A 19,498-nucleotide genomic window follows, 5' to 3' on the forward strand; every position below is an offset into this window, starting at 1 on the left:
TCTCTCTCTCTCTCTCTCTCTCTCTCTCTCTCTCTCTCTCTCTCTCTACTCTCGCCTCACCGCAGTCCATGTACCGCCGACGACGCCTGATGCTGCCGTGCTGCGGCATATACTCTGCGCGCCCCGTCCTTGTCGTTCTATCGATTCCCCTCCCTTCCTCCCATCGCTCGCACCTAACCTCTACTCGTCCTACTCGTCCTACTCGTCATGTATCCCCTCTCTTTTGATTTTCTCCTCTCCTCTCCGCGTCTCGCTGGCAGCCAGCTTGCCTGTCTGCTTGCCTGGCCTGCCCGACCGCCTTGCCTGCCTCGCTCGTTTGCTTACTTGCTTGCATGGTAGTCTGCCCGCTAGGTTGCTAGCCTGCTTTGCCTGGCCTGCCCGCTTCGTTCATCCTCTGCGTCGGTAACCTTGGTGGAGAATAACCAGCCGTTCAATTCAAGGAATTATGACGGCCCCTCGGTTCCTCTCTTTTTCTATTTGCTAGCCCCCTCTTCCTCTTTTTCGTTCTTTGTCACTAAGTTTCGCCGTCTCTGTCCCTCTAGCGCCGGTGCCTCGAGACGAGCGCAGCTAGAGCCGGTCTTTTCCTTTGCTTGTCGGTGCTCATTCGTGCTGATATTTACGCGCCTATGGGCCCCGTGCGGCGAGAACGGCCGCCATTACGAGAAACTTCAGGGACGATGTTGTTCGATAATACAGAGCGAGCTCTACGCCGGAGATTAATGTTTCTGTGACGTGATTATGAAAGGCGATTTTTAAAGCATCCTCGAACACGGGATGCTCGTCCAATAATACGCGAAAGCGTCTATGCGGCGACGACGTACGAAACGTGTAATTTTCGACGCCGGGGCAACGATCGAAGAGATCCTTGTCGTGTCGCGGAAGCAGCGCCATTGCTGGATGATGGCGCGCGCGAATAGGCACCGCGGTTCGAGGTTAGGTCGTTGCTAAATCAGTCTGGGTTGATATCATTGATTGCGCGATTTTGGAAGGGATTTTAGGTAGCGTGGAAGAATCTTTCTTTCATTTTGGGCATCTGTTTTCACGTTGGTTTCGTAATTTTTTGATGTCACGACGAATATCTCATATTTACAGGTTGGACAAAGTCACCATGGCCGGAAGCCGATGAGCAGTAGCGAATTCAGGGTAGGACTAATGGAGGAGTGTGTGGTTCAATCCATAATTATGAGTGTCTTGCAGTGAACACACTTTTCTGAGGAAGAATGAAAGATAGAATGAATGACAGATATTATATTTGGGAAAATAATTTCACGGACAAACAATATAGTTATATTCTTGAGCAAAATAAAGTTTGCTTTCTTATATTTACTTTGAAAGCATTGTTTCTATTACAAGTAGCTTAAAGAATATATTTATATACTATACGATAGTTCATTTGTTTGTTTTAACGTAATGTATTTAATTTAGACTTGACAAATCATTAGTGATGTTACATCATTGATCTATCTAGTGTAAACGGTGTATCAACGTTACAAATGACACAGTTTGTAAATTTACGTATCATTATATTTATATAGAGTATAATATGTAGAGAATAATATATGCGGTGTAAAGTAATTCATCATACTTTTCACCACGTCTATAACAATCTCCATGCGTATTGTCGAATGTGTGTTTGCATAAAATGAAGAATATGGTTGCTGTAGTAACTGACGGAAGCACTGAATTTATCGTGTGACCGCTGTATATGCATTTCGTGTGTACCCATCACATGTTTATCCTCTTTTTCCACCATACCAAGAGTAGCTGTTCCGAAATATCGATCGATGTTACTCAGCGTTCGTTACGCCGAATAATAAATGCGAATTATAATGTATTTACGAACGAAAGCAAAAGTTATTCTATGAAATAACAATTGGATGAATATATTACCCGATATTGATAGATGCCATGACTACGCGAGAAGGGCGAGTAGCTATTAATAGAAACTTTTAACGCGATGAAATTTATGTCTCATAACTTAATTTTGCCTGTCAGGCGTCTTCATCGTTCGTTTTATTTACGTTCCTCGTTCATTCTGTTTTCGACTTTGTTCGGTTATCTTTAGGTACCAATATTTTTGAAATCTATGAAAATACATAAAATGTTTGTAGATTCTAAGCGTTAACAATTAAAGTAGCTAAGTGCAAGAATTTAGATAAATTAATTTTGTGGGGACACCTTGGGGGATTAGTAACCAACTATTCTTGTTAATGTATTTGTTGCAACGAAGGCAAGCAAAGGTCTTTACTTGACAAATTACCAACGATAGTTATGTAAAATACTAACAGAAGATGAAACCTATTTTGTAGATTTTGTGAATTTATCGACTATTGAAAATTTAATTTTAGTATTGAACCATCAAATAAGTCGGAAAACAAAATGAACACGACGAACGAAAAGAGGACTTTGCAGACTGAATTTAGTTGAGATTTTATAAACTTACCAGTCAAACAATTAACACGTGAAATTTGTATTGTATTTGTATTAATAAGATTTCCTATAAATTTACTTGTATTCGTTATTGGAAGGGTAATTGGCAAACAAGGACGCAATTTTCTTCCATTTTTACTGCAATTCTGCGTTCATCGATGAGTATAGAGATTGCGAGACGGCCACGAACACGAGATCGTGTGCATTTGGAGGAATAGGTGCGGCAAGTATCGCTTCGCGTTAATTTTTGGCGGTTTTACAGGTAGTTGCATCAGCGTAACCAGTGGATGATCGATCGGCTGGAAATCTCCGCAACGTTATCGGTGGAATTAACCCTTGAGGTAGTCTGTGTCTCGCGGGCCCTTCAGTCACTTGAAATTATCGCCGAGCACGGTGAGTAATTGCACTTTCAATTGGTAAATTATTAAATCCGTCGCATCCTCGTTGTTACGTTCGCGTTTTGCGAAATCCTTTTACCCATACCTTTCTTTTTTTCTTTCTATTTTTCAATATCCACACACTGGACTTAATAACAATAAATATTTGGTAGTATTTTCCGCGTCATTGATTACCATTTGCATCAAACAATGAACTTTCTTTACGTAAATCACTGTTTAACGAAATTTGGGAAACAATATGTTGGAGAGAGTAGGGAAAAGTTGCCCAAGTTGGATTAATTTAGACTTTGTTCAGATTGTAACATTATCTAGCTAAGAAATCGAAAATATTTTCATTTTGATTACTTTTTATCAACTTTCCTCTATAATTAGGCGCAGATATTAATATTATCGTAGATCTGGATGTAATGTTTAGTTATCCTTGTCTCAATTTAATTTTCACATATCCTCCTTGGAAACTAACAATGAGATAATTTACAATTTAAAAATTGCGATAAAGTACATTTTTAGTTATCCTTGCAATACACACTATCAACAACAATCTACACAAAAACATTATTTCAGTATTCCTAAGATATGCAATGAATATTTACCAAAGAAGTTGTACAAACAAATATTGCATTTCAGATAATCTTACCCGAATCACACCATGAAATTTTCACTTTGACCTTCGATGAAGGAAACATTCCTAAGCTTCGCAGAACCTCAAAGTGCCGTAACTCGAAATGACTAAGTCCAAGGTGTCTTATAATTAAAAAAAAAATGGCGAAATTAATTCAACGAACAGTCGTTGCTCCGCTACTAGATCGATCGAGCAGAAAGGTTAAAGGTTCCTGCTACGTTTCACAAATACGATAAAGTTGTTTTACTATGGCGGATATCGAGGTTACGTGAGACACAGTGCAGCGGCGACCATTTAGGAGTATTTTTACTCGTTATTCCGTTGATCTGCGCGCATAGAAACGCAACGGGCAAGTTGCAACTCTTTTTTTTTTCCATGCGATCTTGACCTTTGAACAAAATGATTGGCCCCTCCCCCTTGCCCCCACCTACGTGCAAACCCGAAGGCTCGTAGGGTAGAGGATGTAGGATGTCGTTCGCGCGACATCAATGTCAGTCACTTGTTGAATGTCGGCCAACATGTACGGATGAGCATCCGGCGTGCGTCCTTGCAGTGTTTTTCGCTGCAGCCGCGCATTCCTCCTCTCCGCTCGTCTGAGATCGAACGTCGTCTGGTAAACTCGGGTCACCGTATAAATACCGTGGGACGTCCGGAGACGCTAGCTGGCTGGGCGAAAATCAATCTCGGTTTTTCTGACCTTGATAGATCTGCGATATATACAGTGGGTGTAGAAAGTATTCGTACACCGATCAATTTCCCCAAAAAACTATGTAAAATTGTAATTTATTAACTTATTTTTTATAAACAAACACATTCTACATATTCTCGGAAATCTGTAGAATAGATAGATTACAAAAAAAAAATAGCTATTTATGTAAGTTGCGAAATTAACAAGAAAAAAAACAATTAATCGATAGAAATATTGAAGCAATAAGTATTCGCACAACTGTTTAATTTTTAAAACTTCATTTAAAAAACAAGAAATTTACATTAACACATCTTGCGCGGGTGTTTTGCCGCCAAACTCTCAACGGATAGCGGGCGATTTTTTACAATTCGTACGCAAAATTACTTCTGCACAAAATAGCTGTAGTTTGTGAACTTTATGTATTTATAATAACCTCCTCCTCCAAGGTATTATCCCTTCATCCAAAGACAACTGCTGAATAGGCTTATAAACATTTATAAACTTGGTAACAAAGTAATTCAGTCGTGGTTTGACTTTCGAAAGCCTGTCTGATCTATCAGTCAACTCTTCATTATTATTGAAGTGCCAGGTCCACAATATACGAAATCTGACTCTTGTCATTGTTTTCGGAAAAATTGGCGTTTCTATACACGGATCCGTGCTCCAATAATCCTCTTTTCGGTCCTTACGCACTTGTTCCATAAGAAGAATAAGCCCCAAAAATTTCTTCATGTCTTGTATCGATAAAGTTGTTTTAATGTCTTTCCATTTGAGGGCTTTCTTGAAAGTTACGAAATTAACAGGAAAAAAAACAATTAATCGATAGAAATATTGAAGCAATAAGTATTCGCACAACTGTTTAAGTTTTAAAACTTCATTAAAAAAAAAGAAATTTACATTGATTTAAAAGTATATGATACTTCCTTCGTGAGATTTCCTTTTGATTTTATAATTATTCTAACTCTTCTAAACATTAAATTAACTAAACTATTAGTTATTCGAAGTGGAATCTTCTATCTTTTTCCATTTCTCTATTAGAGCCATTTTTAGAAGTACTTTACTGGAAATTTGATGTTTTCTAATACGTACGGTGCAATATACTAATGTGTTTACGTTAGAAACTCTACTGTAAATGGTTCGTCATAAGAATCGTACAAATACTTATTGCTTCTATACTTTTACCCACTTTTCGCATTTTTTGTTAATTTCACAAATTATATTGACTGGTAAATGTTGTTTGGACTATATCTATCTTAGAGACTTCCGAGAATATATAAAATATCATTGATCATAAAAAAAAGAAGTTAAGAAACTACAATTTCACACAAAAGTTTTTTGGGAAATTGATCGGTGTGCGAATACATTCTACATCCACTGTATCTGCTAATCGACAGAATCCACAGATTCAGAAATATTAAGAATGGCAGGGCAGGTAGTTTTTTCATCGATGTATTATTTATATTAATCGATATTTCTTTGTATATTTTGTATGTATAATAATGTGTATAAATGTGTATAAATCAGGATGCAAAGTTTGAAGTTTGATATAACACTCGTGGGGGTTTGTAAGATTAAAAAATGTCGTTTACGTTGTTTGAAAATTAAATTTCTAAAGAGGCTGTAGGGTTTTGTTTTTTAATGGAACACTTTCAGTTCATTATTTGTAGGTATCTCTTTACAAAATATTTAAAAATAGTTATACATATATTTTATATTATATATATCTTATTATTACAATTATTTATAAATAGTTGAATAGATAATAACATTTGGTTCCCAATAGAACACAAACGGTATGGATTATACCTGATTTTTTTATTTTTAAAGATGATATTGTTTGGGACGTTTGAGAAACAAAAGAAAATATTCTTAAAAAACAGCATTCATCGAGTTTAAAAAAGCATTCTGCATATATTTAATTCCTGGTCTACTTTATAATTTTATAAATTTTAACCGTGTCATTTCGATCCAATAATCGGTGAGTTTTCTTCCGAGTAATTATTACAAGATTACCACGCATAAACAGTGCAAAAGAATTTGTTTGCGAGGAAATTAAGAAAATGCTGACACGGTGTAGAAATTTTAAAAACTTTCTACCATAGAAGAAATTGGAACAACATCTGAAATATTGAAAACGAAAGAAAATTTTTCTGTATGCAGGTACAAACTCGCAGTACGAACTCGTGGTACGCCATATCGATCGCTCGAATCGTCGTATAAATTAGACCTGAAATGTAAATACATAATACAGAATGCCCTGGAAAATGCACTGAATGGTTTCTTCTTAATAAAATTACAAATTGAACACACAGGGCAATGAATAATTTTATTATTACTTTTCCAAATCCAAGAAAATAGTGGATAGTTTTATTTTCATCATTATTCTCATAAAACAAATTTTTTACTAGACAGAATCACAAACAAACCACATCTATTCATTGTCCAAGAATTTTTGAAAAATATTTTACTCACAAACAACAAAGACATTACAGTTTCTAATCATTTCGAGCAGCATAGAGATGTTTTATGGCATATCGAACTTTTGGTAGTATTATTCTGAGTAGTTTGGAAGCATTTCATAGATTCAATTAATACTTGATAGTTTATTACGAATTAAATGGAACTTTATTATTATTTTCAAAACAAAATTTCTGCAGGAATGAATACATCAGGTAAATTAAATTTTGATTGTTATTTTTTGTTTTGAGATTTCTTGCGAAGAGACAGCATTGACACGGGCAGCATACTAATGGGGGCTCCTAATTATTTGGAGCGGTGCATGAATGTTTTATAGGATCATATACAGTCGGTGTAAGAAGTATTCGTTCAGCAACTAATTTGAAATAAAATTAATAAGGCAAGAAATAAGAGGTTAACATTAAAAGTAATAAACTTTAATTTAAGCAAAATCTACTCTAAAAATATGTAGGAATGTTGGTTAATTATTTCTTCCCCCTAAAATTTATTAATAAAATAAATTTATGAAGTTTTGGTTCTTGTACGAATACTTACTACACTGACTGTAGATCAATTGTGATTGCTCTTCGATAAATACAATTATAGTTGTTAGGGGAAGGTATTTCTTCCTTATTGATATGTGAGGGAAAAGTATAGTGTACGGGATGAGACCTGAAGGGCTCAGGCTACTGCCTAAAGTATACATATACAGTGGGTGTAGAATGTATTTGTACACCGATCAATTTACAAAGAAACTTTTATGTGAAATTGTAGTTTATTAATTTCTTTTTTTATAATCAATGATATTTTACATATTCTCGGAAGTCTCTAGGATAGATATAGTCCAAACAATATTTACTAGTTAATATAATTTGTGAAATTAACAACAAAAATGCGAACAGTGGGTAAAAGTATAGAAGCAATAAGTATTTGTACGATTCTTATGACGAACCATTTACAGTACAGTTTGTAACGTAAACACATTAGTTTATTGCTCCGTACGAATTAGAAAACATCAAATTTCCAGTAAAGTACTTTTAAAAATAGCTATAATAGAGGAATGGAAAAAGATAGAAGATTCTACTTCGAATAACTAATAATTTAGTTAATTTAATGGTTAGAAGAGTTACAATAATTATAAAATCAAAAGGAAATATCACGAAGGAAGTATCATATACTTATAAATTAATGTAAATATCTCTTTTTTTTAATGAAGTTTTAAAAATTAAACAGTTGTGCGAATACTTATTGCTTCAATATTTCTATCGATTGATTGTATTTTTCCTGTTAATTTCGCAACTTACATAAATAGCTATTTTTTTTTTTACTCTATTTATTTTAGAGATTTCCGAGAATATGTAGAATGTGTTTGTTTATAAAAAATAAGTTAATAAATTAGAATTTTACATAGTTTTTTTGGAAATTGATCGGTGAACGAATACCTTTCTACACCCACTGTAGGTGAAATACCCCGTAGAATATGATAATAGATAATAGATATCTCAATGAAAAATAAATAATTTCACCTATCTCCTTTCACTAATTACAATTGTTCCATAAAATAATACTAAAATATACGTTCGTTTTGGTAAGTTTGTGATCACTTAGTCGAAGTAAAAGCCGAAAGTAAAATAAACTGTATTATTTATTAACGCTAAAACTATCAAACCAATCAATTTGAGCATATATTTAAAAATTTCTTTCAAAGTCACTGAATTAACAACAAAATCAATATTACATGTCCAAATGATGTATTCTCGAATCCTCAAAGTCTTTTCCAGCGTATTCTACCCCACGCGTTCCAATCGAGCGATCTGCTAATAATTCCGCGCCACGCAGCAGCGCCATATTGAACAATAATAATGATTTCACGCCGGCACGTTTTTGGAGGATGATTCGATGGGATCGTTGCTAATGGACTATGAAATGGAATCGTTCGGGAACGTAGACGTGTAAAATCCGACGATCCAAAACTGAATCACGATTTCCTGTTCTATTTTCGCGAGCCCGTGGCCGCGCATCGAGCGCTGGAGACCGAATTTCCGTCTTCCGTCTACCTTACGACGATAATCGCGGCATCTGTCCCGCCCGCGAAAAAGATTAAGACGAATCCGTCGCTGATTTTCGCGATTACGTTAATGATCCTCGGCGCGCAAATTCAATCTTACTGCGGTGTTTGCGAGAACGGAGTGTGCTCCCTTTGGCGCTGTTGCGAACAGAATTTCTGTAACGTCGAAAACGTAGTTCGGGCTTATGTAAGAGAAATTTCGACTGGCATGCAGAGGGATTTAATATTCGCTTAATTAACTCAAAAGCTCGTATATTGAGCGCGCACCGTAACGCTATGTTAACTGCCGGTACGTCTTTTTCGACAATTTCTCCTCTGAATTTGCACGCGGACTATAAGAGGATTTCATTCGGCGTTCGATCAAAGAAAATTGAAATTTGATACCGTTTCCATCGAAATTAGTAAGATGGTAATTGAAATTACTGTTGCTCGTTAGGAAAATGTAGTCTCGTCTCTGTGTTTATTGTCTTTATGGTAATTGACTCAGTAATAATCAATAATCAGGAATATTCATATTTTAGAGGTGTACTTATGTTAGTGTAAGTAAAATATTATAGTATTATCAATAAAATGGATACATGAATAGAAGTAAATGCATTTAGAAGTGTACTAGTACCTATGTTAGTGCAACTAAAGTATTATAGCATTATAAATTAAGTAAAGTATTACAAATGAAATAGATACATGAATAGAAGTAAAAATCCAGTTCATAATACTTCAATCTATTAAATACTACGAATACTTCCATATTTAATGATCACCTTTCAATTTAAATCTCTTTGTGACCGTGTTACTCTTTCTCTATCTGCATATATTTTATGTACTTTAAAAATGATATACGATCAAAATTATCAAAAATATGTCACGATTGATTAGTTTGATTTCTATAATTATTAATTTCTGCTTCAATTCCGAATAGTTTCCAACAGTAACTTACAATGATACACATGTAAATGGTAGTCAATTTTGTTTAACATTTAAAGAAAATTTAATTAGATTAATTTATCATTGGGCATAGTTAGTTAACATTAAAAAAGTAATACCACTGAGGTCTTTTAAACAACATCGTAGTACAGTACCTAAACAGTAATCAACGAGAAATTTCTAGAAAATTAGATGTTCATAAAAGTTTTAATTGTTTAGTTTCAATGAAGTCTTCGGTGCTCGATTGGCAGGCACGAGATGGCCTAAACTCGCGCAAACCACAATTTTGGAGAATCCATTACCGTGAAGGCCGTACTTGGAAGTAGACGTCGATCTTCTTCCGCTATATCCGTCTCTCTCTCCGAGGCGTGCAAATAGGGTAAGAAGGGCCTGTAACATGAGGTCGACTTTAATGTAACCTCATGACCCTTTAAAAGGAGACGACCTTCTCTCCACGCGAACTTTGATCTTCAAAGTGAAATAGCGACTATGGTATCGGTCCTTTTGCTATTGTTTCTTTTCGTTTCGTATTGGAATAGACGAAAAACAGCGGGACTCTATCTATTATTATTATTTTAGTAGAACTAGGAACCACGAGAGAACAAGGTAGCGTATTCGAGGTAAAATGGATTCCCCTTCGTTATTCTTAACTCTGGAAATCAAAAAGTATGACCTGAAAACTGCGACAGGACCGACCTCAGCTATCGTGAGCGATAAATTTTAGAGATCCTTCGATTTTTGAACTCTGTTTGGAGGACGAGTGTTTGAACTTACCTTTGTTAACGTATCTTATGATAACGAGGTGAATACTAATCGCGCACTGTAGACCCCTTTCTGTGGAAACATTCTGCTTTCTAATTTTTCTTAACAAAGATTGTGTGTACTCTTTGCTGCGGCAGATGAATTATTGTCTCTTTTTCCCAAATATTAGAGGATCCCAGAAAATTATGGCACACTTTCTTAGTCATTTGAAAACAATCGAAGTAAAGTTTGTTCACGAATGAACAATTGAAAAGCTTTCTTTGCTGATTTTGTGTAATTATTGAACACAAACTTAGAATTGCATGATTCAAACTATAATTCGCTCAGCGTACAGTCAAGACTTTGACTGTCTCCTTTATTTTCGACAATTGAGGGATATGGGCCAATAAGGAGGCAGCTCCATTTTTTTTTCAAATTTTTGGGAAATTAAAAAGAAAGAGATTTTAAAATTCAGATTTTTGAAATTTTTTTTCTTTTTCTTTTTCGATTATGATACAAAAGTTTCGTGATAAATATTTCTCAGAAGCACGATAAATAACATATGCAATAATATATTGAATATAAGAAATTAAAAGAATTCATCTGTCTTCCTGAATGTTCAATGCGTCTTTTAAATTACTTTTAAACATAAATATACAAAGCATATGAATTATGCAAAATATATAAAATAAAATATGTATTTTTATAGTATTCTAATCACAAAATAAATTTCTGTCCAGGTTCCATTCTTTTAACTATTTCTTATAAAAATATGCGTTTGCATAAACTTCCGGAGTCTAATTATTATGCTATTAGAAGAATGTATTAAATAACCAAAATAGTGTTACAGAGTGGTTAATATTAGTTTCAATTTCTAGAAAAAACAGATTGAGGATCACTGATTGTCAGTTACCCCTCGTACAAAGGCTCGGTCTATATCTTCATATCTCTTTGACACATTCACAGTACGGTATGTGTACATGTGAAATGTGAGCCGAATACTACCGAGTCTTGCTGGAATAAATCGACATTAGAAGAGTGCCTTCCACACACCGAATATCAGACCCCCCCTAACCTATAGTAGCAGTTTATGCTCGGTCTATATTTTTATATGTCTATGACCAAAAATCAGCCATTTCATTGCGACGTAATTTTATTTTTTATTTTCATACGTTTTAGCAACTACTGGCTGCCAGACGACGACTTTCGTGTTCGTCAGTTAATGTACTTTCATAAGAAAGAAGGTTGTTATCATTTAAAAACGACGTACAGTGGGTGTAGAAAGGTATTCGTTCACCAATCAATTTCCAAAAAAACTATGTAAAATTGTAATTTATTAACTTATTTTTTATAAACATACACATTCTACATATTCTCGGAAATCTCTAGAATAAATAGAGTAAAAAAAAAAAATAGCTATTTATGTAAGTTGCGAAATTAACAAGAAAAATACAATCAATCGATAGAAATATCGAAGCAATAAGTATTCGCACAACTGTTTAATTTTTAAAACTTCATTAAAAAAAAGAGATATTTACATTAATTTATAAGTATATGATACTTCCTTCGTGATATTTCCTTTTGATTTTATAATTATTAACTCTTCTAAACATTAAATTAACTAAATTATTAGTTATTCGAAGTGGAATCTTCTATCTTCTTCAATTCCTCTATTAGAGTCATTTTTAAAAGTACTTTACTGGAAATTTGATGTTTTCTAATTCGTACGGAGCAAGAAACTAATGTGTTTACACGTACAAATACTTATTGCTTCTATACTTTTACCCACTTTTCGCATTTTTTTTGTTAACATCACAAATTATATTGACTAGTAAATGTTGTTTGGACTATATCTATCTTAGAGACTTCCGAGAATATGTAAAATATCATTGATTATAAAAAAAAGAGATTAAAAAACAACAATTTCCCCTAAATTTTTGGGGTAAATTGATCGGTGTACGAATACATTCTACACCCACTGTAAGTGAAATCGTTACTGGTTTTTCTAACTAGAACGGTTCGTTTGCTTTTCCACTAAAAATCGTCGATTTCGTGCTCGGTTGAGTCCAAGCTTATCCGAATCGTGCGACCTACCTGAAACGTCGGGGTCGAGTTTACTTCGAAATACGGGCACCCATAGTGGCAGTTGTAGCCTAAGTTCGGTGCCGAGTTCAAACAGGTCCGAACCCTCGGCCCCATGGCCCATTATCCCGAAAGGGCCTCGGAAATTCCTTTGGCCTGCGGAATCGGTGGAGTCGAAACTTTGTGTCCCCGGCGTGGTCGTGGCCGACCCTAAGCTTCGACCCGAAGGATATTTCACGTGTATACGAAAGTATACTTAAGCCTTCCCCTGGGTGCTTCCCCGCCTTGGGCCCCGAAGGTGAAAAGAATTCCCCGGTCCCAGGCAGTCGGAGAACAGAGGAGGTCGGTTTACGAGATTTAACGCGGTCCTGTGGGTGGCCGATTCACCATCCTTCGCCTGGGTCAGTGAAATTCTTATCTCTGGCGTATCGATAAATTTGCTGCGATGATTAGGAATTTTTAGGAATGATTTAGTTGCAGGTAATCATGAAGAAAATGGTAATTGAGCTCTTTTAGTCAAAGCTGCCAAAATTAATATAAAAGTAATTATATTTAAACTAAAAAAATACAACATGAAATTTCATGGACCATAAATTGAGTATAAACAAATTTCTGTTAATAAACCAATATCTCCGAATCGTTTACATACAGTAGTTAATATTCCAGAATTTAAAGAAACTATACTATGATAATAAATTATTAAACAATAAGAACTCCTTTCTAAACTCATTCCTTATTGGTGGGAGCAACGATTTACTGAAATTTTACGGTTTGTTTAATATTTTACTACTCGTAAGAATTCTACTGGGGGTTCTTATTTTTTTCTTTTAAGATGTTAGTAGGCGTTAGTTTAAGGTTAGTAGCTCTATTATGTTTCCTAGTTTTATTATGGTTTTTCAAGGATTTTTTGTTAACCGATATCATGTGTTATTGTTGAATGTTTATTGTAGGTTCTTGTAAAGGTACTTCTTAGCTAAGAGACATGATTAAAAATGAATATGTTATTGGAATATTACGTGTATTAATAGAATAATGCACTACTCCTACAGTATTAATTCTATTATAGAATTGCTCTTACGTATACATATAATAATATACTATTCTTAGAGTATTCTTCTCATTAATAGAATAAAATATCATTAAGGGCGAAATGAAAAAACACAAAGTTTTCAAATTTTTACTGTATATTTATTCAGCCTTTAACTGTAACTTTGAATTTTTTAGAGCAAAGATATAATGTGGATCACGAGATTTAGTAAAAATTTGGTAATCTGTGTTTTTTCATTTCGCTATAAAAAATTCGGAAGAAATCTTAAAAAAACGGCCGTCACACGGGATGACCCCCTTAAAATACTCTTAATAGTACTCACTTAATAGTTATTCTAGTATAATATTCTTAGACCCTCAATTTTATTGAATAAAATAACGTATTATTCCTACACTACTAATTCATTTAAAAACTCATCAAATCGCAGATGCAATTTTTGTTTACTTATTCATAAGGGACAATTCTTTATTTAACGCATTCACTGCCATCTACAAGATGTCTCGTGGTTCAAATATCTGCAATATGTGCAATCGCTCAAGGGATAAATTTATAGCCTTTTGAGTCACGAATTATTGCAAAAGAAGATCGTAAATTTTCTTTTTAAAACAACGAATTTAACATCACTTTCTATTATCGTAATTATAACCTTTATTACGCATCTGTATTAAATCTTGGCGTCCAATACTTTAGATTCGCTTGGCGATGAATGGGTTAAAGATAAAAATCCATTTCTTTGGGTTCTCCAGAAAATTCGTGCCAATTTTTAAGGAAAATTTAAAGGCACATTTGATTTTTTATATACAGCCAGCGTAAGAAGTATTCGTACAGTAACCAATTTAAAATAAATGGTTCCTGTACAAATACTTATCATACTGGCTGTATATTTATTGAATTACATACAGTGAGTGAAGTAAGTATTCGTATACTTGTCAATTTTCAAAAAAAAAAAAAAACTACGTTCAATTGTAACTTATTAACTTCTCTTTTATAAACAATGACAATCTACATATTCTTGGAAATCTCTACAATAAATTCAGTATAAAAAAAATTAGTTATTTATATAAGTTGCAAAATTAACAAGAAAAAAACAATTGATCGATAGAAATATAGAAGCAACAAGTATTCGAACAAATGTTAAATGTTAAACTTTATCAAAAAAAAAACATGAAATTTACATTAATTTACATTAATTTATAAATAATTAATACTTCGTGGGATTTCATTTTGATTTTATAATTTCTGTAACTCTTCTAGGCATTAGGTGAATTAACTAAATTTGATATTATTCGGGATGGGATTTTCTTCCACTCTTGTATTAAAACATTTTTTAAGACTTCTTTACTGTAATTTTGACGTTTCTAATTCGTACGAAGCTATAAACTGACGTGCTTATGTTACAAATTCTACTGTAAATGACTCGTTATAAAAACCGTACGAATATTTATTGCTTCTATATTTTTACCAATTTTTCGTATCTTCCTGTTAAGTTTGCAAATCATATAAACTAATAACTGTTATTTGGGCAATATCTATTCTAGAGATTTCCGAGAATATGTAGAATATCATTGATTATAGAGAAAGAAATTAATAAACTACAATTTCACAAAAGTTTTTTAGGAAGTTGTCCGGCGTACGAACGTATTCTACACTTATCCCTTAATTTAATATAAATGAAATAGAAATTATTTCATTCTTTTTAGCGCAATTTTAATATTTTTTTGAAGTCGGTTATATTTTTGTTCCCAAAAATTATTTTATCTTCATGTTATTTGTTTTCAGTCATTCCGATATATTCAGACCTATACCACCTACCAAAAATTCGCATGGATTTTCCAGACAACCCAATATTTTATTTCCTACGTTTCTTGAATAATTTTTTTCGAAAGATCGTTCGGTGTGTACGCGTAAAAAGTCGCCAGTGATTTTGAATTTATCACGGGGAATTTATCGCTTTCCGTGGCGTCGGGAAATCGCATTGGCTTATCACTAATCACTGAGCAAACGTTTGCGCGCGAAGCGGGAACTAGGACGCGACTCCTAGGGAAAAAAATCACGCGTGTCACCGTATTACGTAGCGACTACCTGTTCTTTACGTAATACCCTGTCGCCGGTTACGTCTCGTGGAACTGAAAGAAACAGTGGCCAAGCTTCTCCGCGGCAAACGAAGAAATAGCACGGTCATACGTTTGGCAAAAAGGAATATTTTATCTTCCTTACTTCTCAAACGAGTTTTACTTGATATTTACAGTCGCAACAACCGTCTGACCGAATCCTCGAACAATCCGGGTGTATCTTACGCTAGGGGATAAAATGGTAGAGGTGAGGAAGGTCGAGAATAAACGTCGTTCCTTTGTTTTGGAAAAAACAATCTATCGTAGTTGAACAATTTCTTTGTTTGCTCGACGTTTTGACCAAGGTGCCCAGAAAAATTAAATTAGTATTAGAGCAAAATGAATTGTAGCTATTAGTTGCTTCATCCCAGGAACTATAAAAATAAATTAACAAATTTAAATTGTAGGTAATAATTCCTGTTTGTTTTTTGGTTTTATAGTCCCCGGCCATCGAATTAGGACCACGTACGAAAATTTCACTTTTATGCTTAAATTATCTTAGGTCATTCAAATTATTTCTAAATACGTTGATAATGATGTATATATAACAATTGATTTGTTACTATCGCGGTAATAATCGAATTGTGTAGGTGACGAGGATTTATAAAAAATGTCTGGAGCCTTCTTAAAAGAAAAGTTTATGAATTTTCAAGCACCACATATTCACAATTGAAAACAAAAATTACAGATATTTGGGAAAATGATGGACAGTATGTGCAGTAGCAGTGTATTATGTTAGTAGTTAATAAATTATTTCAACAAGCCTTTTAATTTTACGGAAATCGCGAAAAATGCTTCAAATTTGTAGTGGTCCTACTTCGGTGGACTGTACAGTCCAAGTCCCAAAGAAACTCTTAATAAGTTAATGGACAAACTTATTCTACTGGACCATATCTTTAACTATACCTTTTAATCGAATCAAATTATTATAATACCTATACATGTATATTATACATAACTAGACTGCGGATCTTTAGGCATTTATAGGAAATTTGAATGTGCAAGAAGCTACAAAATGCAAACAATATGAAAGAATATAAAAAAGATTGAAAGTAAAGTGCATGGTATAATATTTGCAGGATAAAATAAATTCCTATTTAGGTTCAATTTTGGTAGGCACGTTCGCGAAGATTTTATTTTGCACAAAGATTCGCAGTCTATACATAACAAATATTTGTTTTGCCAATAATGTGTAATCCAGTTGTGATTGAAAACAACTGTTCAACAACAGAGTCCTTCTTTTCAATTCACTAAAACTTCATATGAAAGTTAATCTGGAAAAATAAAAATCAATAAACGGATTATTACTAACTATCTTGACAATTTTTACATTCCTGAAGAATGTCAGCTTTGGTCAAAACTAACTTAAACTTTTCTACAGTGAATAACGTTTGTTCCTGAATTTTCCTAATCTCGAGAATTTTGTGCAAAATAGTCTACTAATTGATGGAATTAGGAACAGAGAACCTTGTGAGTAGTCGATCATCCTAAGACTGTCTCGCTTCGGCAGGGATTGTACAGTCCAGTCTCCAAAGAAACTTTTAATAAATTAATAGAAAAATTACTCTACTGGACCATATCTTTAACTATAGCTTTTAATCGAATCAAATTATTATAGCACTTATGGACAAACTTATTCTACTATATATATATAAAAAATATATATATATATATTTTTTTTTTCTACATAACAAATATTTGTTTTGTTAATAATGTGTAATCCTGTTATAATTGAAAACAACTGTTCAACAGTAGAGTCCTTCTTTTCAATTCACTAAAACTTCACATGAAAATTGATCTGGAAAAATAGAAATCAATAAACGGATTATTACTCATTATCTTGAGAATGCAACAGCTTTGATCAAACCTAACTTAAACTTTTCTACAGTGAATAACGTTTGTTCCTGGATTTCCCTAATCTCGAGAATTTTTTGCAAAATAGTCTACTAATTGATGGAATTAAGAATAGAGAACCTTGTGAGTAGCCGATCATCCTAAGACTGTTTCGCTTCGGACTCGTGCTTTATTTTCCGTTGCACGCATTAGGGTCAGTAGGGTGCGCACCACTTTGTGTCACCTTCTTGATTCATTACGCAGGAATCCCCGATTCGTGACTCGAGGTCGTTACCACGAAAACCTGTCCAGGCTACTGATGAATTATTATTTTCTTTTACATTAATGCCCATTCTAATGTCCGCGCTATGAATACGAAATGTACTCGCTCCCGGGCGAATTTGCACGCGTGTCGAAATAATTAATCGAGGGAAGCTTACGTTTCAGGAGAAACTTTCGTATCGCGTCGCAACAAGATTACTCCTTTTTCTCTTCCCTCGATTGTAATTTTCCTGAATTTTGAATCCTCCTTCGTGAGCGAATTGCGATATTTCAAATTCGGTGATCGACTTAACGAGCACGAGATTTGTTATCGTGAATTCCCATTAATCCGTCGGTAATGTTCGGATCAAATATTTTCCGTGCGCGATGGCGTCGAGACGCGTAAATCTGAAATTTACTTTTAATCTGGAAGAAAAAAAAAATCGCGGTTCTTCATCATACTTAACCGCGGCGATTTTTTACGAATACCTTCGCGGGTCGGGGAATTTTCTTTCCAACTTCGCTCGCGGCGCAGTAATTGCACCGCAGTCAAAAAGTCAATTTAATTAAGGAACAACGAGCGGTCGATGTAAGGCGCCGGGACGGTTGTTTCGCTTGGGAAAAAAAAAATTAAAAAAAAAATAAAAAATCAAGAAAAACAAAGAAATCGTTTAAATTTCCTAAGGAGGTGCTCCAACTGTTCAGTTTCCTGCCAATACTATCGTCAAACGGTTCTCTTGGGTCTTGAATTGTCCGTTTTTTCTTGTTTCGCTGGTACTCGAGAAGTCGCTTAAAGTTTGTTTAAACTAGAGGATTAGGCATGACAGGGTGATTAAAAAATTGTGCAGGTTGGAAAATCTCAGTTGGAGGCGGATATGTAATTTTATTAGGTGCTTATCGATTATATAAAAGTATTAGGAGGTTGCATTTAAAGCCTTTGTTTATTTATTTCAATAGTAAAGTATATAAAAATATCAATAAAAATATTTGCCCTCAGAAGTCACTACTTTTTTCCACTTTTCTGGCAAAAGTTGAATTCCTCGACGAAAGAAGGGTTTATCTTTCGAGCTTATCCAATCAGCAACCCAATTTCCAACTTCTTCGTAATTACAGAAATGTGTGTCTTCCAAACCATGTTGCATCTATTAAATACATATATTAAAATAAAATGATAATATAAAATGTAAATGTAGTAGGATACAGAATGCTAATTTATTGATTTGTGTGCTTAATCTTTTGCTTGCAATGTACATGAATGACTACCGTGGAATAATATTTATTTGATGTCGTTCGCATTCGACCGCGTGTTCCTTCGTGAATCAGTAAGTGACTGTTTTTTGTTTTCCATAACTCGGATGTTCCAATCAATATTTCCGATAGCAGCGGTCCGCGGGGAATGTTAACGTTGCAACCTCTTTTTACCCCCTTAAGGGTTAAATTTCGAAATATCCTTTCTTATTCCTTGTATACATCATAAAGGAATCCTATATGCAACATTTCAGCTTTCTAGGTTCAAGGGCTTAGCGTGGGCGTCGATATGTCAGTCAGTCAGTCAGGGTTTCATTCTTATTACGCTTCTATAGACATACAACCAAGTTGTTCGATACTTCGATTACAGAAACGCATTACTAGATAGTAATAATTCCCGCGTTTTTTTATATTTTATTTGCCCATTGCGTCGTTTTAAGCATCAGTAGGCAATAATAATAGAAATAAATTATTAAATGTCAAAGTAAATAATGAAATTAAAGTAGCTTGTCCGAGTCTAATCATTATTTCTATAAACGTTTTATCTTGTATTACATATACCAGTGCAAAAAACTTTTCATTGCACT

At 34.2% G+C, this 19,498-nt stretch overlaps 2 long non-coding RNA genes across 5 annotated transcripts in view; one reads left to right on the forward strand and one right to left on the reverse strand.

Annotated features, from left to right (window-relative positions):
* LOC128894087 (uncharacterized) overlaps window positions 1-3,598 on the reverse strand; it is a 6,065-nt gene extending 2,467 nt beyond the window's left edge. The window contains exons 1-2 of the long non-coding RNA XR_008461456.1: window positions 3,466-3,598; window positions 61-3,370 (exon numbers count right to left, since the gene is read on the reverse strand). This is a non-coding gene — a long non-coding RNA (uncharacterized LOC128894087). The remainder of the gene's footprint in view (window positions 1-60; window positions 3,371-3,465) is intronic.
* Window positions 865-19,498, forward strand: part of LOC128894086 (uncharacterized) — a 111,860-nt gene continuing 93,226 nt past the window's right edge. For 2 of the 4 annotated variants that reach the window (XR_008461454.1, XR_008461453.1), the window contains exons 1-2: window positions 865-998; window positions 1,093-2,823. This is a non-coding gene — a long non-coding RNA (uncharacterized LOC128894086). Of the gene's footprint in view, window positions 999-1,092; window positions 2,824-3,455; window positions 3,596-9,806; window positions 9,977-19,498 lie in introns of those variants that run through there. The other 2 variants (XR_008461455.1, XR_008461452.1) reach the window with 2 other exon arrangements.

The sequence above is a fragment of the Hylaeus anthracinus genome, unplaced genomic scaffold (assembly GCF_026225885.1).
Source record: "Hylaeus anthracinus isolate JK02 unplaced genomic scaffold, UHH_iyHylAnth1.0_haploid 3, whole genome shotgun sequence".
In the NCBI taxonomy this organism is placed as follows: Eukaryota; Metazoa; Arthropoda; class Insecta; order Hymenoptera; family Colletidae; genus Hylaeus; species Hylaeus anthracinus.